The sequence below is a fragment of the Bombus affinis genome, chromosome 18 (assembly GCF_024516045.1).
Source record: "Bombus affinis isolate iyBomAffi1 chromosome 18, iyBomAffi1.2, whole genome shotgun sequence".
NCBI classification, from domain to species: domain Eukaryota; kingdom Metazoa; phylum Arthropoda; class Insecta; order Hymenoptera; family Apidae; genus Bombus; species Bombus affinis.
Genome location: NC_066361.1, coordinates 3,829,371 through 3,852,670, shown reverse-complemented (window position 1 = coordinate 3,852,670; position 23,300 = coordinate 3,829,371). Strand labels below are relative to the sequence as shown.

The window sequence follows — 23,300 nt, the reverse complement described above, 5'->3', positions numbered from 1 at the left end:
AAACGCGGAAGGTCTGTATAAGTTTGTGGAAAGGACAGGCGGAGTGTCAGCGGCAGACTGAGACTATGGGCAGCCGACATAAATATGCATGTCTCCGCGGGCCCATGGTTCATGTGCCGGTGATCGTTATATCTCCATCTGACCGGAGACTGGAAGAGCCAGCCAGGGGGTTGGTGGTCCGGTAATACATTCAAAGTTGAATGTAGGGACTGTAGGGACAGAGAAAAGGGGGATGGAGGATCGTCCAGCCTTGTACGTGAGAGTAGGAGAGGGCAAAACGGGGTGGCGAAGTAGGTGGACGCAGAAGAGGCGAAGCAAGAGGGAGCCAGCTAGCGCGGCGAGGACGACGGAGGGGGAGGTTTCTCGTGTTTCATTTCCTGAGCTCCTATATAACTTTGTGCTCAACTCGACACCAGATTAATAACGGCCCCACCTATCCTATTCTATCCCAAGCCGAACAAGTTCGTGCTGTGTGTAGACTCTGTGTGCCGTGCGCTCGCGATGTCTACCTCATATCGTTTCTCTCTTCTCCCTCTTTCTTCTGCTTTCTCAACCCCTAAGCGTATTAGTCCCATCTCCCTCTGTTTTTCTGTATCTCTGTTTCTCTAGCCGGCGCACACCTTTTCGCGCGACGGATGCGCGACATGCTTGAAAATTCTGTCCATGTTACAGATGCTGCACGAGAAAGACGGCACGCCCTGACAAACCGATGCGCTGAAAACTTGGCAGCGGCTGACCGATGCAACTCGTACGCCGAACCGGGGTAATCGTATTTCATATCGCCATGGCCAACCTGTTATTTGTTCGTCGGCCTCCACCGACCGCTACGCACCGCGGGAGAATATGCAGCGCATTCCATCTGTATTTTCTCTTCTTTTCTCTCTTCTTTCGTCCATTGAAAGGTGGCGGGCAAACAGGGATGAAGGAACAGCGTACAGAGTTGCGAAGCTCGCGGTGCCTGAAGTATCTGGTGTTTGTTTCCCTAAGCTGGCGTTACGTCAGGTGCGATTCCTCAGATTCGACTTTCGACAAGTAACCAGGGCGAGGAGATAGAGTCAGAAGGTGGAAAAGGAATTAAGAATCTACAATCCCTAGAAATGCAAAATAATTAATATTCTCTAAGTATATCGTCGTTGTTGCAATAATTTTTTGCTTAACTTAGTTTAGGACTGTTGAGGTTATGAGATGTATAAACAGAGAAACGCGTGGATAAATTGAAAAGTAGAAAATATATTTTAACTTGCACAGAAGTGCAAGTACAAGTAGGAATATAATTTGAGCAGTAATTAGGTAGACGAAACATGCTCCATGTCACAGCTATCGAAATAATAACCAAACAGTAATGGAATAGCCACCTCTGATATAGATCCGACGATAACCCCTCCAAAGGAACTAGAACCTCGATATAAAAACCATCCTAAATTACCTTAAAAGACCTTATTCTGTTGTAACACTTTGAACCGTCACTCTGTTGAATTTATATAATAAAAATTCCATCATTTTAAACGAACTTCAATTTCTTAACCTTATTCGTGAAACGTTCGAACTGCGACGCGAGGAGATCACCGGCGATCTATCGGTTTCGTGATTTCTTGTGTCTCCGACGTGACACTAGCAGTATCACCCTATAACTGAAAACCTCGAAGCTATTGTCGCCTGTCTACTGTCTATGGTCTGTCTGTATTAAATATAGATTTGGGTTGATATTTAATAGATTCACACACATTGAATTTTACTTTCTGTATTTCACCACCTCGTACAAAACGTCTGAACACACCGGATACATTTAGATAATTAACACGTGGTAAGACAAAAGAGCGCCGTTAGGAGTCGTACCAACTTAGCTTGTAGGAACTAGCGATCATACCAACTTAACGTTTCTCGACACTATCTTCGTTCCAGCCTATTGTTTATATGCTGTCAATGGCTTCAGTGCTCGAGAAAAGTAAAAAGACCAGATGTAGAGTTTTCTTAGAAGCGGTGACCACTTCAACAAGGACCAATTATGTGAAAAATTATACCACATCCGAGATTTTCTCCGGAGTGTAATCACAGGATAAGCTTCTCATGCGATCACGTGCGCTGTTCCATCTAGCTAACCCAAACTTAGCCGTATCGGACTCGATTATTTTACGCCGAACGATTGTTATTATTTTAATCGCTGTTATCTTGAATTACAACTAATAATCGGAATTTCCAGTGGCGATTTTCAATTGAACACACGTTTCGCAGATTTTCTAACGCGTTCCACCCTCTAAATCTTGGACTGTGCGTCACAGTGCGCAACAAATCCGCGGCAGGTATTCTTTTTCCTCGTGGTGGCAGATCACCGCCACTGATTCGGCTTCATGAGCATGATGGTCGCCTCGCGTGCCAAGATAAATGTACCGCAGACACGTTATTACCTATCGGTACGTGGCGCCGGCCCACTGAAACACGTCATATCGTAGGCAGATGTATGGAAGCGGTGTTCAAAGAATACTCATCTACCTGGAGTATGTATGCGAACCAGGATCGGGCGCGCTCGCGCGGACACGCGACGTGGCTAGGATATTCTGGTAATGCGTATTTGATTACGACCACCGGACACTCTCCGTTCCTGTTTACGTCGTGTTTGCCCGACTGCTTTAATAGAATTGGGCTTGATCGTGCCTGATGCTCGTCCTGTCAACTTTGCCCCGTCAACAGATAGTGTACTTGCTTATATATTGCCGCTGATACTTGATATTTTACGGAGTAGATTAATCTAGGATTTGTGTGAATCGTTTAGATACTTTATTTAATACTTGAACTACCATACCAGTCAAATTGACCGGTTTTACAATTTTATTTTAAAATTCCTACTTTCCGCAATGATGTAATGACTTTCGTAACGATAACTAAAAGAATAATATAATGAATTTCATTTTGTTTTTTAGGTATTCGAACTGAAGATAATTTTGTATCAAGGTTACTTATACCAATACAAGTCGAAATGACTGGTACTTGTCAAAGTGTAAAAGGGTGCTGCAATCTGTTTATCGAACCCCAATTAACCAGTTTCCTCGTTTTGTACAACTTGCCACGCGTTTTTTAAATTTTTAGCATTTGAATGTGTATTCAGGCCCCGCAAAAGGTCACGCCGGCCCTGATTTATATATTTCATAGTAAAAGGCTTAAGAGATACGGGCGAACCATAAACAATGTCGCGAGAAAGCCTAAGTGCCGACAGGCCCGACAATGTGTCGTCGATCCTTCGACCGAATAATTATGCGAAAAAAGTTTGCGTGACCTTGGCCATGAGCGATTGCGTAACACGTGTGTGGTGGGGCTAAGACAAAAGACAAAGAGATGCTAAATGAAACAGACGAATTAACAGTCAGTGTTAGTTGAGAAGTCAGAGAGTGTAAGTCGAGAGGTCAGAGAGTGCGAATTGCGTTGTGAGAGAGTGTGGCCCGCGTGAGAGAGAGCGTTGGAACCGCAGTGACGAGAGTCGCAAATCAACTATTTAGTTGCCTTAATTATAGTACGTCATTGTATTTAGTTCATGTTAAATAACCATCGTTTCCTGTTTAACCAATATCTGTTTAATCCATTGTAAATAAACTAATTGTAGTAAAGATCCTACAAATTATACAAATATTTATATTACATTATTATATTCATAAGTTACACAAGACAGTATTTATCTTTGATAATATACATACACATTATTATTTACATATATATTATCATAAATATTATTTGACATAAATATATTTGATGGCAGCATATATATCTTCAAAGTGGAAGATGTTAATTAATCATTCAAAAATGTACGGCTATATGATTAATACTTGCCACTTTATATGACAACAAAGGAACCAGTAATATATCACCAAGTTCGCTGAAAAATTCATGTTATTTGAACCATAATCTATATGAAACATTAGATGTACCGACTTGTACGTATCTTATGAATATAATAATGTAGGATCTTTACTACAATTAGTTTATTTACAATAAATGGATTAAACAGTTGTTGATTAAACAGGAAACGATGGTTATTTAACGTGAACTCACGATCATGTTTGACGCGAATCACAATAACGTATTATAATTAAGACAATTCTCAACTCACAATGACTGTTAATTCATCTTTGTCCCTTAGCAACTCCTTATCTTTTGTCTTAGCCTCACCACGTACGGGTTCCGCAGCCGCTTGTTTTAATTCGCCCGACCCCCCAGGCCCCTCATCCGCGATACTACGATAACATAATATAAAATTTGTATAATTTTAGTAAAGTAATTTTAAGTATAAAACTTTGTTCGCATCGATAAGATTAAGCGATATCGTGACAAAGTAGCCTAGCGAAATGACGACTTAACACAGTTAATATTATTGTGAAACGTTAAGTTGGTACGATCGCTAGTTCCTACAAGCTAAGTTGGTACGACTTTTAACGACGCTCTTTTGTCTTAGGAGTGGATCACGTGTTAATTAACTGAGTATATCCGGTGTGTTCAGACGTCTTGTGCGAGGTGGTGAAATATAGAAAGTAAAATTCAATCTGTGTGAATCAATTTAATATTAACTCAAACCTATATTTAATAGCAAATATTTGAAAATTCAGTAGAAAATCGAATGGAGAAATCGCAATGGCCATCGTCCATCAAAGAACCATCGAATCGACGTGCGCGAGGCATCATAGACGTCGCTGGGATCGAACGTACCAGGACACGAGGGCGATAATGATGATGACGTCGGCGGTCATTACCGCGGAAGTGTACCGCCCATTTTGTTTCTTTCGCCACCGCGTTTTAAAAGAAGGTAGCAACGAACGACGAACGAGTCTTGGGCTGGATCGGCCAAAGGGTACGTTATTCCCCCGTTCGAGATTGATCGCTCGAAATGAAATATTTAATTCACAGGCCTGTTCCTATAGGCGCTGCTCGCCGCTGCCCAATGACAAACGCGTTACAAAATATTTTTAGATTACCAGGCCAGCCGATTTATGGCCATATTAACCGACGGTATTCCTCGCCGTCGTCGGCCTGCCGATATTAACACGTACGAAAGTGAATTACCGCGCATCAACATGCATTCTTAAACATATTCCCTTCGACGTTTAAAGTATGGCAGTCCATTAGTAGCTAAATCGTACGCTCGAATTCAAGCCAGTATCCCTTCCATCGTAACATTACGTTTTATTCGTAGCCCGGTGTCCATTTGTGTACCCGATATCTTCGGTTCTTCGTGAAAAGCAGCATGTTTTGTGCTCACAATGAATCGATTGAATCGACGGCCGGTGTATTTAAGGATCGAGTATTCGCGAAATCAGCTACACGCGAGACTGGCTCGCAGATCCAACACAGTAGCAGTCTGAAGACGGATGGCCGCCATTATTCCGGATATACTAACAGATGCCTGCGCTTATTAATTTAATTGGTCGCCGTTACAAGCAATGCGTAGCTAATTAAACTCGAATGAAAATAAATACACGACGACATCGGAGAATTGTGAATTTAGGCGATCGTTGACTTCGAAGTATGGGTCCGACAATATTCTGTCGAGGATTTTATATCAGTCTTTAGAAGAATCGAAATATTCTACGTTGTAGAATTGCAGTTTAAAAAACGAACGACTTCTTGATGAACTTTCTCGGTAGCCATTGGCGCTGTTAAAATCGCTGTGGTACAAAATTTCCAGGACCCTGTGATCCCCTGCTTCGTAGCCCGAGCGATATTAATTGGCCGATCATCGACAGCCCTGCCACCCCAAAGCCGAACGATTCGTCGAAAAAGCGAACGCAGCCAACGGCACCGGTTCTCGGTTGCGCAAAACAGCTCATCAAACATCCATAACGACAGCTACAGGAAAACGGGGCTACCCTTTGCGCTCTCACCCTCTTGCCTGCTGCTTCTCTCTCGCGGCTTACCCCTACTCCGTGTGTACATACTCGACACGACGTTTTAGTTCTCGACAGTCGAACTCGGCCAAACCTCCGACAAGGGCTCCGCTAATGAATTTGGAAAGTGTAATCAGTAGCGTAGCTACTGGCAGAGGATGCTGGTAGCGGAGGAGAAAGGCAGCAGAGGGAGGGGATGACTTGAGGGTCGAGGAGCCGGCGAAATCGTCGGTGGAGGAACGAGGAACAAGGAGAAGCAGAGCCACGGCACCGTATCAGAACCGGAGGGAGGAAAGAGGGATGAAAGAGGGCGGATGTGACGCGGAATGATGGAGCGCGGACCGTGGAGAAAAATGAGAGTGGCGGAAAGGCGAGGGTGGAGGGACGCTGATGGATCGGCGCTCCTCCCTCCGTTGCACCCTCTCGCGGCTCTCTCACGCCCGACCGTCCCTGGGCTCCCACCCCCGTCAGCCACCCTCCACGTTCAGGTTCGCGCTCCCAGGGGTGGAAAAGCCCCGCAATATTACTCATAGTCGGTGGGCCTCGTCCTACCACGTCCTTCACCCTCTTCCTCTATTTTCCATCGTCTCTTTCTATTTTCCTCTCCTCCTGCTTCCGCGCTTTCATCTCTGTCCCCTTTTCTTTCTTCCTAGTCTTTGTTACGTTCTCTTCTCTTTTTCATGCTCTTTATAATTTCCTTGATTTTGCTAGATGTTTCATGTTTGTTGCAGATAATGACGGAGGGTTGACTGTTTGAATTAGGATCAGTGGAAATTGTACGCAACGCTCGTAATACTACACCGACTGGTGATGTTAAGGTAGCGCCGTGTGAGTGTTATCAGTACACGACATATACTGGGCGTTTTGAAGGTTAGGACAATTGGGTGTTCCATTCCACATCTGCTCTACGCGCTTCATATGTAAGGAAATTATTGTCACCATGATTTTATCGACCCCATAACTTTATTTGAAATATTTATTTGTTGAATTATTTACTATTATCATTTCTCTATTTTCAGGTGCTCCACGTTATTGAATTCCATCACAAATATAACAAGAATGGTATTTTGTTAAATCTTGACATGAAGGTTATTCTGGGAATTAATATCATCGTAATATGTTATACATTGTTTATTTTTAAATTATTTTTAAATTTTTCTTATATATCACAATCTTATTATACACAGCGTGCCTGTAACCCATCCTGACAGCATCCTGAAGCAGGAGCTCCACGGAAATTATTTATTCATACTCGATCTTCCATGACTAACCACGCTTGCCGCAACCCTCGTGGTGAAACGTGCAGGGGTCGGAGGTTTATCGAAACAGTTTCCAGTTGCTGCTCAATAATATCGAACGTCGAACAGAAGCCACGATAACGTGAAAATTAGCACCTCGTCGTAGAAGCTTGAACTTATCGCGTTCTTTGCATTCTTTTAGATCCAATTGTTAATCAATTTATTAAATTAGAGAAAATTGATACTACTTGAAAGATAAAAAATTTTATTGACACAAAAGTGAAATTGAAACATAAAAATTCAGGTATTGTAACAGAGTTAAATAAAATAGCAACTTTGAAATTATTATCGATCAATGTTTAAATCAGAAAAATTCGATTGCGAATGTGAAGCACTTGACTCGTTGCTACTCTCATTTCCCAATTTAACGTGACGTAATTGAACGAGATTGTTATCGATGAATCTACATTTTATCGGCATGTACATCGATTTGGTATACAAAATGGGGACTATTTGCATGCGACAAACACGAGGATACATATAATCAGTCGGACGTTTCATGATGTTATGTTAAACAATTTTCTGGCAAAGCCAGTGCATTTAGTCTAAGATATATATTGACAAATGCGTGGATATTTCCGGTAAATATTGCATTTTCCACGAGGCTAAATAACCAGCATATGCACGTTGCAATTTCGTCGATGTATATACCAACGACTGAATCTGTTAGGCAACGACTCACCAACAAATCCGTATATTTATTTGTTGTGTCTGATGCAAAACCCATACGTTTTGCGTCCACCTTTTTTGATCCGATAAATTATAAGCTTGCGTTGCAGCGGATTCCTGTCAGCTCCGTGACACGTTTGCCAAACCGGTGATTGGTCAACGGGTATCGGTTGGAAATTACTTGTCACGCTCGACGTCTGATCTTTTTCTCCCATACCCACCAGATCCATCAAAGAAATCATATCAATTTTAATTTCTCCTCGAATTTCATATCCAGTAGCGCACAAACTTTTCCTCTATCCAACAGTGAAACTGATTAAATTTTTAAAAAAGCAATTAAAAATGAAAGTAGATTTGATGCACTCTTCGTACAATATTACAAGTATGATAAAATAGAGATATGTCAATATATTTATATATATATATATATAAAGGTGTCTTTCTTTCGCAAACGCGTACAAACGTGAAAGCAAGTCTGTTAAACGTCGCGGTGTTTATCTCAACAGAACAAAATCATGATTCGAGAAAATTATATAAAACGTCTATTAAAACGAAAGAAACTTTTCAGACAAGCTGATACATTTCTATATAACTTTCTTAATACTTTTCGAGATATTCTTTCAAGTGGAACCAAACAATAAAGAGTCGTTTCAATGTTCGTCGTAGGAATCGTAGTAACTTAACCTCACTGATTATGTCAGTCCTAACCTAAGCCTAATAACATTACAATTCACAGAGCAACTTCCACCAGCAAGAAACTCTGCAGCATTAAACGCAGCTCTAAAATCCTCCAAAGTGCATACTCCGTGGAGCACACAGCGGAACGACGATCGCTGTGACACGCGAAGGTGGGAAATCCTGTAAGCGGCTGGAACGCAAACAAGCGTTGGAGATTTCGTTGGACGATTCGAACACAGCGGCGACATTCACAAGCGATCCATCCGAGGTTGGCTTCAATACGAAAACTGTCGGCGTCAGAAGTGGGTTGGCGAGGGTTCGGGGAAGAGGAGAAGGAGGCTCGTCTGGCAGGTACTATCGGGCGGCAGCCGAGACTGAGCTTTTGCACGGTTAGCGCGATTCGGATGGCGGCGCCACGAACCGCCATTACTCAACTATTCACTCGGTAACGCAATCATACGTCACAAAGGCCTTTCATTTGCAAGCGCATTGTGGAAACCCGGCGATATTAATTGCCGCGGCTCGTTACCCTCTCCAGCCCTTCCCCCAGCGCGCTGCCACCGCCACCCCTCGTTCCAGCCACCCTCCGCCGAAAGCCCTCCGCCACCACGTGAACCAGGGCCACGGCTATTCCCCGTATTACGTATTCCGGTGCCATGCGGCGGCTCTGTCCTGCGTTGCCAGCCGACAACCCTCGCTTCCGACCTGCGTTTCAACCCCCAACCCCCCACACACCGCGGCACCACGCTCTTTCTAAAGCATTCTTGCGCCTGACAAATACGTCGTCCGAGGACAACGCGAGCGTAGAACGTGACTGCTGCCTTTCCGCTGCCGCGCTACGTTCGCGAATATTAATTTTTTGCCGCGATCTGCTAGGGGAACATGTCTAGCGGTGGATGAAGCAGGACAGAGCGAATGGAGGTTGTTGCTTTCTTGAAATTTTCACACCACTTTTACCAAGGGCCGGACAAAATTATTCCTAGCTGTTTTATTTCAAGGCTATTGAGGCGAATAGTCGCAAGGCTATGGACACAGTTTCGTCGCGTTCTTCTTATTATTAGTAACTTTTTGATGTGGTTATTCTTTACGATTTTAATGTTGCTTTAATGTTATTGTATATAGATTAATGTGAGGGATTGGTTTGAGGAAAATACTAGGTTTAGTTTGTAGAGGATTGGTCTGTGGTTTAAATGACGAGATAATTTGATGTTGAAATCGTTAAATGTATTTAAAAATAATTGATAAATACAGAGAATGTTCGCTAAGATGCTCGGTATTAATTAATTCGCTAAAGACTGTGTATTGATTGCTATTAAAATCGCTCGAGACTGAGACTGGAGAACTGGTCACCTTACACGGTGATTTAAATTCGTCTTTGTTTGACGCTTGCACGTAGCGGCGACATTGTTTTGCCCGGAGTTGGTTTAGTATTTCATTATATAACAAGCTAAAGATATTGATACTCCGAGGCAAAACAACAACATGATTCGAACTGTCCTCTAGCTCATGTGCCGGCTACAATTTCATAGAATAAATATTGCATTGTAACATGTGGAATTCCGATTTCGTTTTGTCAATCTTTTCTCTCGATAAATATTTTTATCTTTCTACACGTATCATTATTATTTTTTCTTTCATGCATGATCGTTAAGAATCGTTAAGAATCAAACGTTTCATATGTAACAAGCTAATATTAATTCGGAAACAAATGATCGTAGGAATTCGATGAACTATACAGCCAGTGACTGGTCGTAACTGAAATTCTATCCAGTTAGCTGCAAAACGATCAGTTACGTCACGAACACCATCGAAGCACTCTCTTCTGGAAAACGTCGACAACACAGGCGTAGAACCCAACCTAACCTCCACACGAACGCGACCAGCCAGCGATTTCATCGTTGCGTCGCGTAGTTCTCCGCTGCGAGGCATAAAGCAATCATACGCAGAGGATCCTATTTGCATGCAACGGTAGGTTGCAGCGGCCGGAACAATTTCGAAATTCGCGTCAAATTTTTCAATTGTCCTCTATACCAGATCGATTCTTTTTCCGCGAAACGATATTTCTTTTTGTATTTTCTTTATTCTTCTCGTGGTGACGCGAACGCCATAACGTTTATTAGATCCTGTCGCGTTACGGACGTTCTTCATATCGTGTATTCTATTTCCGAGGCTGCCTGGTGTCCCGTGCTGACACCAGCAGTCTCGTTTATGCAAACTTCTCGCGCGCGTCGAGAGTTTCTGAAGCACACTCGCGTGTGCCAAATACAAGCAGCAAGGTTAGGACAATAGAGTGGATCGCGCGCAGCCTGCACCAGATACACGTTGGGCAAGAAGAATGTTCGAAGCGGTCGAGTGCACCCCTGACCGCCCCCTTTTTCGCCGCGTTAAAAACATTGTACCCTGTCGCGAATTATTGCGTACTTACCCGGCTTTAATTACATGTTCATGGTAATACAATGGCGTAAGAGGACTCTTTTGAATATTTTTTGTATACCAGTAGAATAGAAATTTACCCATGTGAAGAATATATGATTTATTTTTGCTGTACGAAGAATTAACAATCATGTGGAAGGTTAACGTGGATGTATAGTTGGACAGAAAATTAAAAGGATTGTCTTTATCGGTGTCTAAAGTACTGATTAACACTTTGACTGTCACGTAGGTTATATATAACCCACCACGGTTTCTCCTGCGACACCATCATGGTCATTCGTGGCTACCAATAAGATAAACGGTCCATTGGGGAAGAACGTTGTCTTACGTCGTCAATTTATTATTATTTTGCCATCATATGCTTTGAATAATAAAAATACTCCCGTGGCGTGCTCAGCGAAACATGTGATTTCGGCGTGGCAGTGAAAACGTTAAGGAAAACTCAAATTGTCAAATATAATACTATAAATGTTACGTCTCCAGTTCACTTCCCTTTCAACGAACAAAAAGATTTTTAACATTCTGAGAACATCTTTACCCATAACATTACAATGTGAAATGGCATATTAATAACGACTTTATAAAATTTTTTTAAAGATAAAAATATGATCAAGTTGGAAGTAATGCAAAGAACGCAGTATAATTTAATGCCATGCTGTAGTTGGATGCAGAACATTACATAAAATTATACAATCAGTGTAAGATACTTTGTACTGTTGTAAAGGAAATTTCCCAGAGTTACGAAGTCGAAGCGAGAAAGTCGATGACGCAGTCAATAAATGTTTCCTGTAAAAATTATTGCTAAAGGAACTCTATTTTCTAACAAAATTACTTCAAATGATACGTTTTATAATTCCACGTATAATTTACGTAAGTAACATTTCATTCACAAGCGTATGGCGAGTAATCAGCTTGGAAAAAGAGCAAGACGACCGGAATTTAAAATACAAAGCGAGAAAAGGATCGTTGCAAAGGGTTAAAAAGTACATGGTGACGAGATCGATTCCGTGCTCCAGCTCGTTTTCCATTTATCCGATCCCTCTATTGAGAGCGGTCTCAAAGGAACCGTGCGAGTGACAAATACAAACCCGAAGACATTCCTCCAATGGATGTCATTGATTAATCTTAGCGTATGGATTGCAAGACGGTGAAGTAGGCAGTCAGTCACAGGCACATATACAATATGGCTACGATTTTTCACGTCCACGCTCGGATACGCCGCTTTATCACGCGTGTCGCGAAAAAAACAAACATCGAAATTGGATTACGCTGCGGCGGACGATCGGGCTGCATTATTATACATTAGAAACGTCCGTTCGATACAACGCCGGTTATTTATAATTGATTTTTCTAGACGTCCATGTCCGATAGGTTCCGCTGGTAATTGATGTCTTCAATCTTCCCTCGAACGTAACGCGGTTCTAATCGCTGTTCGATGCACTACCGAGTGTGAAAAGAAGTTGACCGTGTAATTTGTATTTTACTGCGCCGCTCTTCTGCCTGTTTTCAATGAGCGTAATGGCTAAAATTGCCTTTTTTTCCATTAGATCGTTTTTTCCTTCTTTTTTTCCTTTTCTTTTTTTTTCTTTTTAAGAAGCACACCGTATACGTTTGTTCAATTTACGCTGAAAGAAGCGTGTAATTTGCTCATCGTAAAAGAATGACGTGTATTCCCATTAGAATGCAACGCTGGTAATTTAATGTTCCAGCGTGTTAGGACTGCAAGCAAGTAGTTGCATAATTCTCTTTGAACTTTCCAGGATTACAGTACTGATGAAAAAACTAAATACGATTCACACAGTGTAATCACGTCGTTATTATAATAAAACTTAGCGAAGCTGTTAAGAACAAGTAACAACGACTACACGAAGCATCACGAATTAATAAACACGTTCTGTCTCTTCCAAACGAAATGACCAATCGCGTCAGAGAATCAACATTTTGGATTGTACCTGCAACGACATCTTCCACCATAGCCTCCAATTAATATGTAAAAATCCGAGCTCGTTCTTAGCGAGGTGTTTCGTCGAGCGGACATGTTCCCGCGAGCTCGGTTATCTCGAGTACAGGGTAGGGACGTGTTCCGCTCATATTCCTGGCCCGTGTTCCTTAGTCCGTGTTCATCGCCTGTCGGAAACCCGTCCCCTTCCACAATCTTCGAGCCTATAAGCGTCACACGGGTCGCGCATGAAAAATCGGCTCGGTCGCCGTGGAAAAACCGCACGCGTGTTTGCCCTGGTCGAATCGGCTAGAATTCGAAACACCGTCTCCGAGAGAGAGAGAAGGAAGAGCGGAAGACGAACACAAACGAGAGAAACGACAGCTGGCCTCCGTTCCAGCGGCTCAACGATCCGATGATTTCAGTGTGCGTGTCTTGGACACACTTTTCAGACGAGAAAAAAGCTGATCGCTGACGTTTGATGGATCGCGACTAGGACGCCCTGGACAGAGAGCTACTCTGTTTTTCCACGGTCGTCTCTTCCTGCTGCCGCCTCCCTACCTTATTCTCCGAGGCCTGCCAGATCTTTCTTACGTGGCAGTACAGCGAGAAGAACAAAGACATCAACGCTGATGGATGCGCGAGCGCACCGGCCACGATGCGTGAGCTGTGTATTGTCTTCTGTCTCCCCTAATCGGCTTTCATCCTTCCTCAAGATCAAAAGGGTTCCTAGTATTTTTCTGGAATGTGATTTTCGTGCAGGTTCCAGGGTGCTTCTTCTTTACTTTGCAAGGCTATGAGATATTATGGAATATAAGGGGATAGCTATCGAGTAGTGGGGTTAGGTTATCCGATAAGTTTCTCTCGTTTTATGATCAAATAATAGACGCACAATGTTTTTCGTTTTATATTATTCTGTCGAATTACGTACGAGCCATTTTGTTCTGTTGAGATAAACACCGTGACGTTTCACAGACTTGGTTTCACGTTTATACAAAACTGCGCTGTTGTAAATAACACGTTTGCGAAAGAAAGACACTTTCCGGATAACCTAACATTTTGTATATTTTTATATATCGCGTGATTTCTCAACAATCTATCTATAATATACAATCTGTTAACTCGTTAATGATATTAATTAGTAAATTATCATTTGTGTGTGTCTAGACAATTTATAAAACATTTTGTGAAGTTGTACATCAGAAGTGCACAAATTCATTGCAAATTTTTATGAACGTAAAGAAATAGAAACTAAATTAACGTTTGTTTCACCGTTTAAATATTACACCAGGCAATTGTCACTTCGTGAAAGCACTAATTATACGATATTAGTACTTAACCTCTTAGATATTAGGTTGCCCGAAAAGTTTCTTTCGTTTTATGGGGAAATAATAGACACACAACGTTTTTTGTTTTATATTATTTTATCGAATTTCGTACGAGCCATTTTGTTCTGTTGAGATAAACACTCCCATTGTGATAATTTTAACGTTACACACATGGATTTTTAATTGAATATTCACGACTTTCAAATGCTAAAATCGCCGTGAATGTTTAATTATAGAAGATTTCGATTTATATTCGGGCCTCGTTTTTCGATCTCGGAATGTTGTGTCAGGTGTGGAGAATTCTTCTCTTTCTTCCTCTTTCAAGCAGGCTCGGTAGAGGCGTTAAAAAATTACGTTTGTTGCGGCTCGTACGTCTTAAGTCGCAAGTAGCTGGCTGCGACACATAATTACTTTCCTTAGCCGTGCGCTCAGCCATCGTGGACAGTAATTAATAGTCCTTCCTGTCTCGCGAAAGACGCTCTTTGGTGTTTCACGCGGCCGAATCTCGAGAATGAACGTTTTCTTTTTTCCTTTGCCTGTTTACCGGCTGAATCGAGGTAAAAAGACGCACGAAACGAAAACAGGAGGGAAAGGCTTGGTGGAAATATCGGTGTTCTCACGCGATCTACTCGGTCCGAGTTAATCTTCCGAATATTTTATATTTATAAAAGAGTTGTAATTATAGACGATGATTTGCGGATGTTTTGATCGATGTAATGAAATTTGCCAAGTTTTGGCAGCAGATCGCTCACATTTATCGCGTTACAATCCACGGCTTGAGAAAAATGAAAAATGATACGCCACTTGTTCTTTTAACTTTGTAGAAAACATGAAAAGCAAAACTTCAGTTATATGAGCACGTATTTTTATAGTTATCTATCCAATCATTTGTTTCTGTTCAGAATAAATTATATACGTCGGACAAGCGAAATGCGATACACAGATAATTTAGACAAAATGCATAGACGTATTCATCTACAGCGGAACTGTAATATCAGAAGCTAATAAGAGCTCGTACAAGCGATAAATAGTGAAACGTTGTTAGTGGCATTCGGTTAGATAAATTATTCGTACAAATAGCATTTTCAAGCATATTAAAATACGATACACATGGTGAATGTTCTTAAATTGTAACCTTCTCAAGACCCAAAAATCTCACTGTTCTATCATTAAGAAATTTTCCAAATTCTTCAATATTTCTCTTACAGACACGTCTTTTACGACGATGCATCTTTACAAAAACATGAAACCTAACCTGTCAAACGTTGTGATCTTTATCTCGATAGAACACAATGGACGACCTAATATTTGACACTAGAACTACCACGCCAGTCAAATTGGCTGGTTTTACAATTTTATTACAAAATTCCTATTTCATGTTATAATATAGTATAGTGATTTTCATCCTTAATTATTCAAACGATTTGTTAACATTGAATATTTTGTATACTTTATACTTGTATATTCTTATCTCCCATAATTGTATAAATATCTAGAGAATACTTATTAACACTAGAACTACCACACCAGTCAAATTGACTAGTTTTACAATTTTATTTCAAAATTCCTACTTTGTGTTATATTTTTTTCCGCGAAGATGTAACGACTTTCGCAACGATAACTAAAGAATAATATAATGAATTTAATTTTCTTTTTTATGTATTCAAACTGAAAATAATTTTGTATCAAGGCTATTCATACCAATATCAGTTAAAATGACTGGTACTTGTCAAAGTGAAAAAGGGTCCCGCAATCTATTTATCGAACCCCAATTAACCAGTTCCTCGTTTCGTACAACTTGCCACTCGTTTTTGAAATTTTTACCGCGAATCATTCGATAAGACGATATCAGTTATCAGGAAGATTCCGGATCGATCGCCAGATCGCTAGATGCTAACGCTAGAAATACCACAGCAGTCGAAACGACTGGTTCTACATTTTATAAACGTGTCGACCCTCGTTTATGGACGATGGTCCCAGATGGATTTATAATATCAAAAATATACTACATAAGTGGAATTTCTTCTGCAAGAAAGTAACAAATCAACAAATATAAAAATATTCTGTCATCAGGTATTTTTTAAAGACCAGACATTTTCACTGGTTTTGGTAGAAATAGCTTCCTGTTAACTATCGGTAGTTCTAATGTTAAACTTGCTCGTTTAAATACAACAAGCTTAACGCGTAAAAAATAGTGGAGCAGTGGCCAAGAGCTCGTTCGAAGCATGACAAATGAAATGGCGAAATAACTCAATCCCATGTCACGGCCATGGTAAGCATAATTTCGCGCGTTTCACGGGGCTGGCTCGTGAGCGGCCATTCTCCACTAGCAACTTCATTCGGCCCTGGCCCCCCGAGCACGCTCTCCATCGCCACTGATAACACGAATTTACCGAGGCTGGTCGTTTTGCTCGCGCCAGCACCGAGAAAATCGCCTCTTTTCACATTACGCATATTATGTAGCGAAGGCGCAGCCCTTACCTGGCTATCCACGCGGCGGCAAGCCGGTCATCATCATTACGCGGCCGGGAATCGCGATATTATGCTTTATCTTTGGCAGCCAGTCCCCGGGTACGGTGGTTACACGAACACGGCCACGATTAAGTATGCAAAGATCGAATTTGAATAATGAGATCTTAATGATACCGTTCTCCATCGAAACTTTCTGCCTAATCTCCGCTACGAATCGATCGCGCGAGTGACACACTTGCGCTTCTAACCTCAAACGAATCAATCGTGTCAGCTTAAAGAAGAAAGAATTATCCATATCAATTGGAATGAGAATTTTTGCCCAAAATGGCGAGCCTGATGTCGTCTGTGGCGACTGAAGGATTTTGAAATGGTTTCAACGAAAGGTTCGACAACGAAAATTATTTCAGGAGGAGTGTAATTCTTATAGAGTACAGAATGTATTTGGCAAAATTGTTATTGCATAATTATCATTCACTATGATTCGTAATTTTGTCAATAGGTGGCCTTGGCACATTCTTTTGTTTCGTCAACGTGTTCAAAGCACCTAACCTATATTGTTTTCTTGTTCTTTGGAATTCTAGCTTTAATTTAGTAAAAAAATTGTACCGATTAAATATTTAATTTTATATTTTGTGAAAGTTTTTCGCTGGCAAAAATCAGAAGTTTCATGAACATGGAATTATGACACTGCCTGAAAGGCGGCAAAAGGTGAAATTCCCAATTGAATAAAGTTATATTTTTAAGCAAAAATTATGAATTTTCCTTCTTATTTAAAATACGCAATCACTTAGTTGCCAACCAGATCACTCTAAATTATCAGTTTTAATATGTAAATTAAATAAAATTCATGTAATTATGATGCAAGAAATCAAAAGTCAAAAATTCCTGTCATACGTTCTACAGCCTGTGACAAATACCGCGGACCAGATCCGTCCAAATCGACGTAAGAAAAATACGAAACGACAAGCGAATTTCATTGGACCGTCTATCAAAACCATTTGAAAGTCGTGCAACCGAAACGAGATGGGATCGTGGTACGAGCAACGAAAGCAATTAGCCACGTGATCCAGCTGACCAAATTCCCGGGAGATTCATCCTAATTACACAATTTGTTAACATGGCCGTTGTTAAAGCAGCACGAGAGGGTAGCCGGTGGTAGAATCGGCTGGGAATTAAAAAGCATTAATAACGCGGCCGGATTGGTCGAAGCTAGCTCGTCGAGAGTTTTCAACCAGAGGAAACGACGTGGTCGTCGAACGAAGAAAGACGCGAACGAAGAAGAGCTGAGACTCGATTCACGATCCACGGGTGGGTGGATTCGACGTGGAGGGGCTCCGGATGAGCCGCGAGAAGGCGAGCAAGGAGCAAGGGGAGGTGTTCCTCGAGGCCTGCGGAGGGTGAAGCGAACTAGACGTAGCCGTTGGACGCTGTGCCGTGTAATTTATTTCCCTTCGCTTCCGCGTCGCGGCCGAACGAAACGTCGGATCGACGGGGGGTGGAACACGACCCGATGAACCTATCGTACGTTCGACCTCACCACTCCCCTTCGCCCGGTACCTTCCTTCTCCTGTGGCGTCGCCCTTAGGAAACCGGCGAAAATTTCGAGAAAATCGACGCCTCATATAAATCACGTTTATCGGTCGCGGTGAAGCTCGCAAGACCGACCTTCTATGAATGGCTCAACAGATCGACTCGAAATCATTTTCACGCGCTGCTGACCCTTTGTCCTTCGGCTACCGGGTTTGAGTAACTCGCGATGGCAGTGTTCGGTTGTAGGAGATACATAAAATGAGTCATTATGAGGGTGGAAGTTTAGGTGAAATTGAGAAGTATGATTTAGTAGGTATATTGATATTCTTTTTTAATTTTTAAATTTTAATTGTTGCAAATATAATCAAATATCTTGGAATTGTTAATTTATGTGTAGTTGAGGGTTGTAGTAGTAGAGGGTTGAGGTTCATTGATAGAAGGAAATAGGAAAATATATTGAAATAAATAAAGGTATAAGTATAAGTGTAATGTACAAGTTTATGCTGATCCAAGTCCTTACTCTCTTAGTGTTACAATACAATGGAATAATAGGGAGCAGGTTCATATATTTACAGCAGAAAGACATTACCAAAAGTGTTATCCTTATAGCTGTAGCTGAAGGCTACAAGGAACACAAATAGAAATCTATTTATTAGTTGCTTTGTTCCTAGACCTTGTAACCCAAAACATAATGTAGATTCAAGGGCACAATAATATGCACCTCTTCTTATTTAGAATATTTTCTTTCACTGAATTCTATTTTCTGTGTAATAGCGGTCTCTAGGTCACGGATGTACACAAATAAAGGTATAGAGTTTCTCTTGAAGCAGTTACTTCAGCACAAAGAATATTTTTTTTTCATTATTGAGATATGTTTATTTTTATGTCTAGACTAGGTTAGCTGCGTAGTAGTGATACTTGTATGTCAATATCAGCGCGTGGAAGTATGTGTGTGCGCGGCGTCTTAAAAACAAATGAATGTAAACTCAGTTAACAGTGAGACGCGTGCAAGTGCGTATCGATGAATATCTTTGGAATCGTCTATCAAATAAATATATAATCTAATATTAATTCCAAGTGTAAATTTCGTGTTGCTATAACATTATTTCGGTTATTAAGATCCAGAATTCTCAACAAATATAAAACGAAAATTGTTGTTTATCTATTATCACCTTATGAAAGGAAAGAAACTTTCCGGACAACCTAATAATATTGAAACAGTGAATGTAACATAATACAAGTGAAAATATCGTAAAATGCAAGACACAAAATGAAATTTATACCAATCTTTGTTTCAATTTTATGTATTATTTTATGTGCTGGACTAGGTTAGCTGCGTAGTAGTGATACATGTGATATCAGTGTGTGGAAGTATGTGTGTGCGCGGCGTCTCGAAAACAAATGAATGTAAACTGTCCAGTTAACAGTCTGCTATGGAAGAAGGTGAGACGCGTGCAAGTTTGTATCGATGAATATCTTTGAAATCATTTATCAAATGAATATATAACTATTCTAATATAAATTCTAAGTGTAAATTTAGTGTTCTTATACCATTATTTCGGCAATTAAGGTCCAAAATTTTCAACATTATTAAACAGGTAAAGTATGTGTAGAACATATGACGAAATCGCAAACTAATAACTTTAGTTAGTATTTAGATTATAGTATATTAGTATTAAAGTAAAGAAATGAACGAAATATTTTAAAAAATTGCATTGTAGATACTACCATAAAATAAATAATTTATTACAACGTTCATAGTTATTAGTGTTATTACCAAAGTGTAAAGTATTAGATTAGCATTAAAGTAAAGAAATGAACAAAATATTTAAAAAATTGCGTTATAGATGCTACCATAAAATAAATAATTTAATACTTTGCTTTAAGGAAATATACAACGCTTTATATGTCTAGCAATAGCAACAGCTTTACGTATCTGTCGTGTCATTTAAGGGTCAACATCACGCAATGTCTTGTCATTTTTACAAATTAATAAACAAGTAATAATTAATAATTAATAAGGTTTCAAGTACGATACGATAATCGTAATCAATTACTGCGTACACTAGAGGACGAGTTGGATAGATAGGGACAAAGGTTGAACATTTTTCGCCCTCGCTGGAATATGGCGAAAATTCGTACAGAGTCAGCAGCCCAAGAAATGCCTTTGATAAATCGCACTCGATATTTTTTTACTTTCCCCTCGTTCGTCTTGCAGAATGCGCTCTCGCCCCGTTTCCCGGCATCACACCCTTCTCTCCCGCCGACAGCTCCGATCGTCCCACTACGCTGCTGAGTTTCATGATTTCTTCGGCCATGCTTCCGGTCGGCCTTCCCACGCTCCTCTATCCCAATCATCGTATCGTTTCCCGTGAAATCTCACGCTAATCGTAAAAAATTCCGCAACCGTGAAATGTTCAATCGTAATACTTCGAATTTCCTCGACGAACGATTAGAAATTACGATAATCGATGTGGCCTCTTCGGTAACATAATTAAAGAAGTCGACAGGATTTAAATTAGTTTGCCAGTATTTTGCCAATCTTCGGACATAGCGATCCATTTACTTACGAATTCTCTGCTTTCTACGTATCATTTTATTTATGTTAGAAATAAATTCCATCGTATTTACAAAAGTGACACGAACTAGATCGAAAATCAGTTCGAATTTCCTGGAACGACCCAGCCAACATATCAAAATTTAAATGCTACGTGCAGATATTTTAACGGAAGTATTTCATGAAAAACTGAACGACTATAATTTCAAGATTTGACAGAGTCCGTGAAGAATTCTTAGTAAACCCAAGACGAGAGAAATTGGCGAATTTGAAGCGAAGAATTCTGGACAGTTGCGGCGGCGTAATGGCGGGATCTGAGGATTCCGGCCAGGCCAGGATAAAGGGAAAAGGAAACAGGAAGAGTACTCGCTGGTCGGGTTACTCTAAACCAGATATGCGCAACGATTTCACGAGAGTCGGCGAAAGAGGAAGAGGAAACTGAAAGGATCTCGGAGTCAGTGACCTTGACGGGATTTATGGCCGTCCTTTTCGCTATTCGTGACGCAGGAAACGAAGGTCGGGCTCGCGTACAAGAATCGTTCGGTCGCAGCGTGAAGTTGAAATCCTTTCCGAATTTAAAACTGTCCTTGATCCCCGAATCCTATAGAATCGTTAGCAAAATGCTATTGTCACGCATCCTAAGAATCGGGTTAGAAGCTCGCCGTATTATTGTATTTGTAGGTATCCATTGTGCCAACTTGGTTTCTTCTTCGCGTTTCCCTCTAGTGACAAAGCAAAGGCAATCATTGATGTTTACCCTAAGAAATCTTAGAATCGATAGACCTTCAGATTGACAGTTCTACCATAGTAAAGAATAAATGGAGATTCGAGCAAAACCGACAATAGCAAAGGTGTATAGAATATTTCGTTACTATTCCAGTTTCTGTATACTGTAGCAGCATATGCTTCTTAGAACGTTTCGTTTCGAGGACACCTCACGCAGTTGTTTTGCCACAGAGAATTAACACTGTACGACGCACTTAATGTAATAAACAAACTCTGGACAAAGCAATTCCGCTGCTACGTGTAACCTACAACCGGTGACAAGTTCGAACCTTCCGATACTCCCCTCGACCCCTGTAAGTAGACGACCATGCCCTTGTGACATCAACCGCATATTAATTTACACCAGAGATAAGATATCGAGTTTCGGACACATTCGCACGTCATCCGCAAACGAAAACTTATATAAGCCGAGACTCGAGTCAGCTCGGGCAGTTCTTGTTCAGTCTTCCTCTGATTCAGTATCATTCTACCTCTGTAAAATCATTGTAATCATTGTACTTACTGGGATATGTATAATTTTATGTGCTGGACTAGGTTAGGTGCGTAGTAGAGATACTTGTGTGTGAGTATCAGTGTGTGGAAGTATGCTGCGTGTCATAGCTATCGAAGCAATAACCGAACAGTAACGGAATAGCCGCCTTTGATATAGATCCGACGATAACCCCTCCAAAGGGACTAGAACCTCGATATAAAAACCATCCTAAATTACCTGAAAAGACCTTATTCTGTTGTAACACTTTGAACCGTCACTCTGTTGGATTTATATAATAAAAATTCCATCATTTTAAACGAACTTCAATTTCTTAACCTTATTCGTGAAACATTCGAACTGCGACGCGAGGAGATCACCGGCGATCTATCGGTTTCGTGATTTCTTGTGTCTCCGACGTGACATTAGCAGTGTCGCCCTATAACTGAAAACCTCGAAGCTATTGTCGCCTGTCCACTGTCTATGGTCTGTCTGTATTAAATATAGGTTTGGGGTTGATATTTAATAGATTCACACACATTGAATTTTACTTTCTGTATTTCACCGCCTCGTACAAAACGTCTGAACACGTCGGATACACTTAGATAATTAACACGTGGTAAGACAAAAGAGCGTCGTTCGAATTCGTACCAACTTAACTTGTAGGAACTAGCGATCATACCAACTTAACGTTTCTCAACGCTGTCTTCGTCCGAGTCTATTGTTTATACGCTGTCAATGGCTTCAGTGCTCGAGAAAACTAAAAACACCAGACGTAGAGTTTTCTTAGAAGCGGTGACCACTTGAACAGTAAATATAGTTAATTAAATCAATTCGTCTCCTTATTACTTTAACCAACAACACGTCACACCGTCCACCACAATACAATGGATACATCGTGGCGAGCAACGCATACCAGAATATCGACTACATAAATGGCCGATGCAAATCGAGGCAAAGGTTGTCAGGATATCACCGATTACTCAGCCCCGATCGCTCATTCCAGAACACGGAGCGCATTCCGCGTGGATACACAAACGATAGGCGTAACAAACGACGTCCTTACGGAACAACCTTTCACCGTTCAACGAGACCAATGGAGATACTCGGTGGCACGGCCCTCCCGCGTACATAGCCGGCAGATCAAAGCGCGGTGCATTGCGTCTCTGGAAAGCGAGGAAGCGGCTCTCATCATGCAATATTACGTTCTCCAGCGTTGAAATAATAATACATATATCGAACCTTTCACCGGGCAAGTGGAGCGATCGAGCTGA

At 41.0% G+C, this 23,300-nt stretch overlaps 4 long non-coding RNA genes across 8 annotated transcripts in view; 3 read left to right on the top strand and 1 right to left on the bottom strand.

Annotated features, from left to right (window-relative positions):
• The window catches only part of LOC126926692 (uncharacterized), a 222,543-nt gene extending 200,764 nt beyond the window's left edge, over positions 1 to 21,779 (top strand). Inside the window, exon 2 of the long non-coding RNA XR_007714780.1 lies at positions 19,543 to 21,779. This is a non-coding gene — a long non-coding RNA (uncharacterized LOC126926692). The remainder of the gene's footprint in view (positions 1 to 19,542) is intronic.
• The window catches only part of LOC126926672 (uncharacterized), a 148,750-nt gene that overhangs the window by 28,580 nt on the left and 96,870 nt on the right, over positions 1 to 23,300 (bottom strand). The gene's annotated exons all lie outside the window — the stretch shown is intronic.
• Positions 4,145 to 8,223, top strand: LOC126926670 (uncharacterized). Of its 4 annotated transcripts, none has more exons than XR_007714755.1 (6): positions 4,145 to 4,500; positions 4,596 to 4,834; positions 5,669 to 6,355; positions 6,599 to 6,787; positions 6,887 to 6,979; positions 7,055 to 8,223. It is a non-coding gene; the product is annotated as an uncharacterized LOC126926670 (long non-coding RNA). The 4 variants fall into 4 exon arrangements; XR_007714754.1 differs by having other exon boundaries at positions 4,593 to 4,834; XR_007714752.1 differs by having other exon boundaries at positions 4,145 to 4,834.
• Positions 8,241 to 10,888, top strand: LOC126926723 (uncharacterized). 2 transcript variants are annotated; one of them, XR_007714815.1, is made up of 2 exons: positions 8,241 to 8,863; positions 10,231 to 10,888. It is a non-coding gene; the product is annotated as an uncharacterized LOC126926723 (long non-coding RNA). The 2 variants fall into 2 exon arrangements; XR_007714816.1 differs by having other exon boundaries at positions 9,389 to 10,888.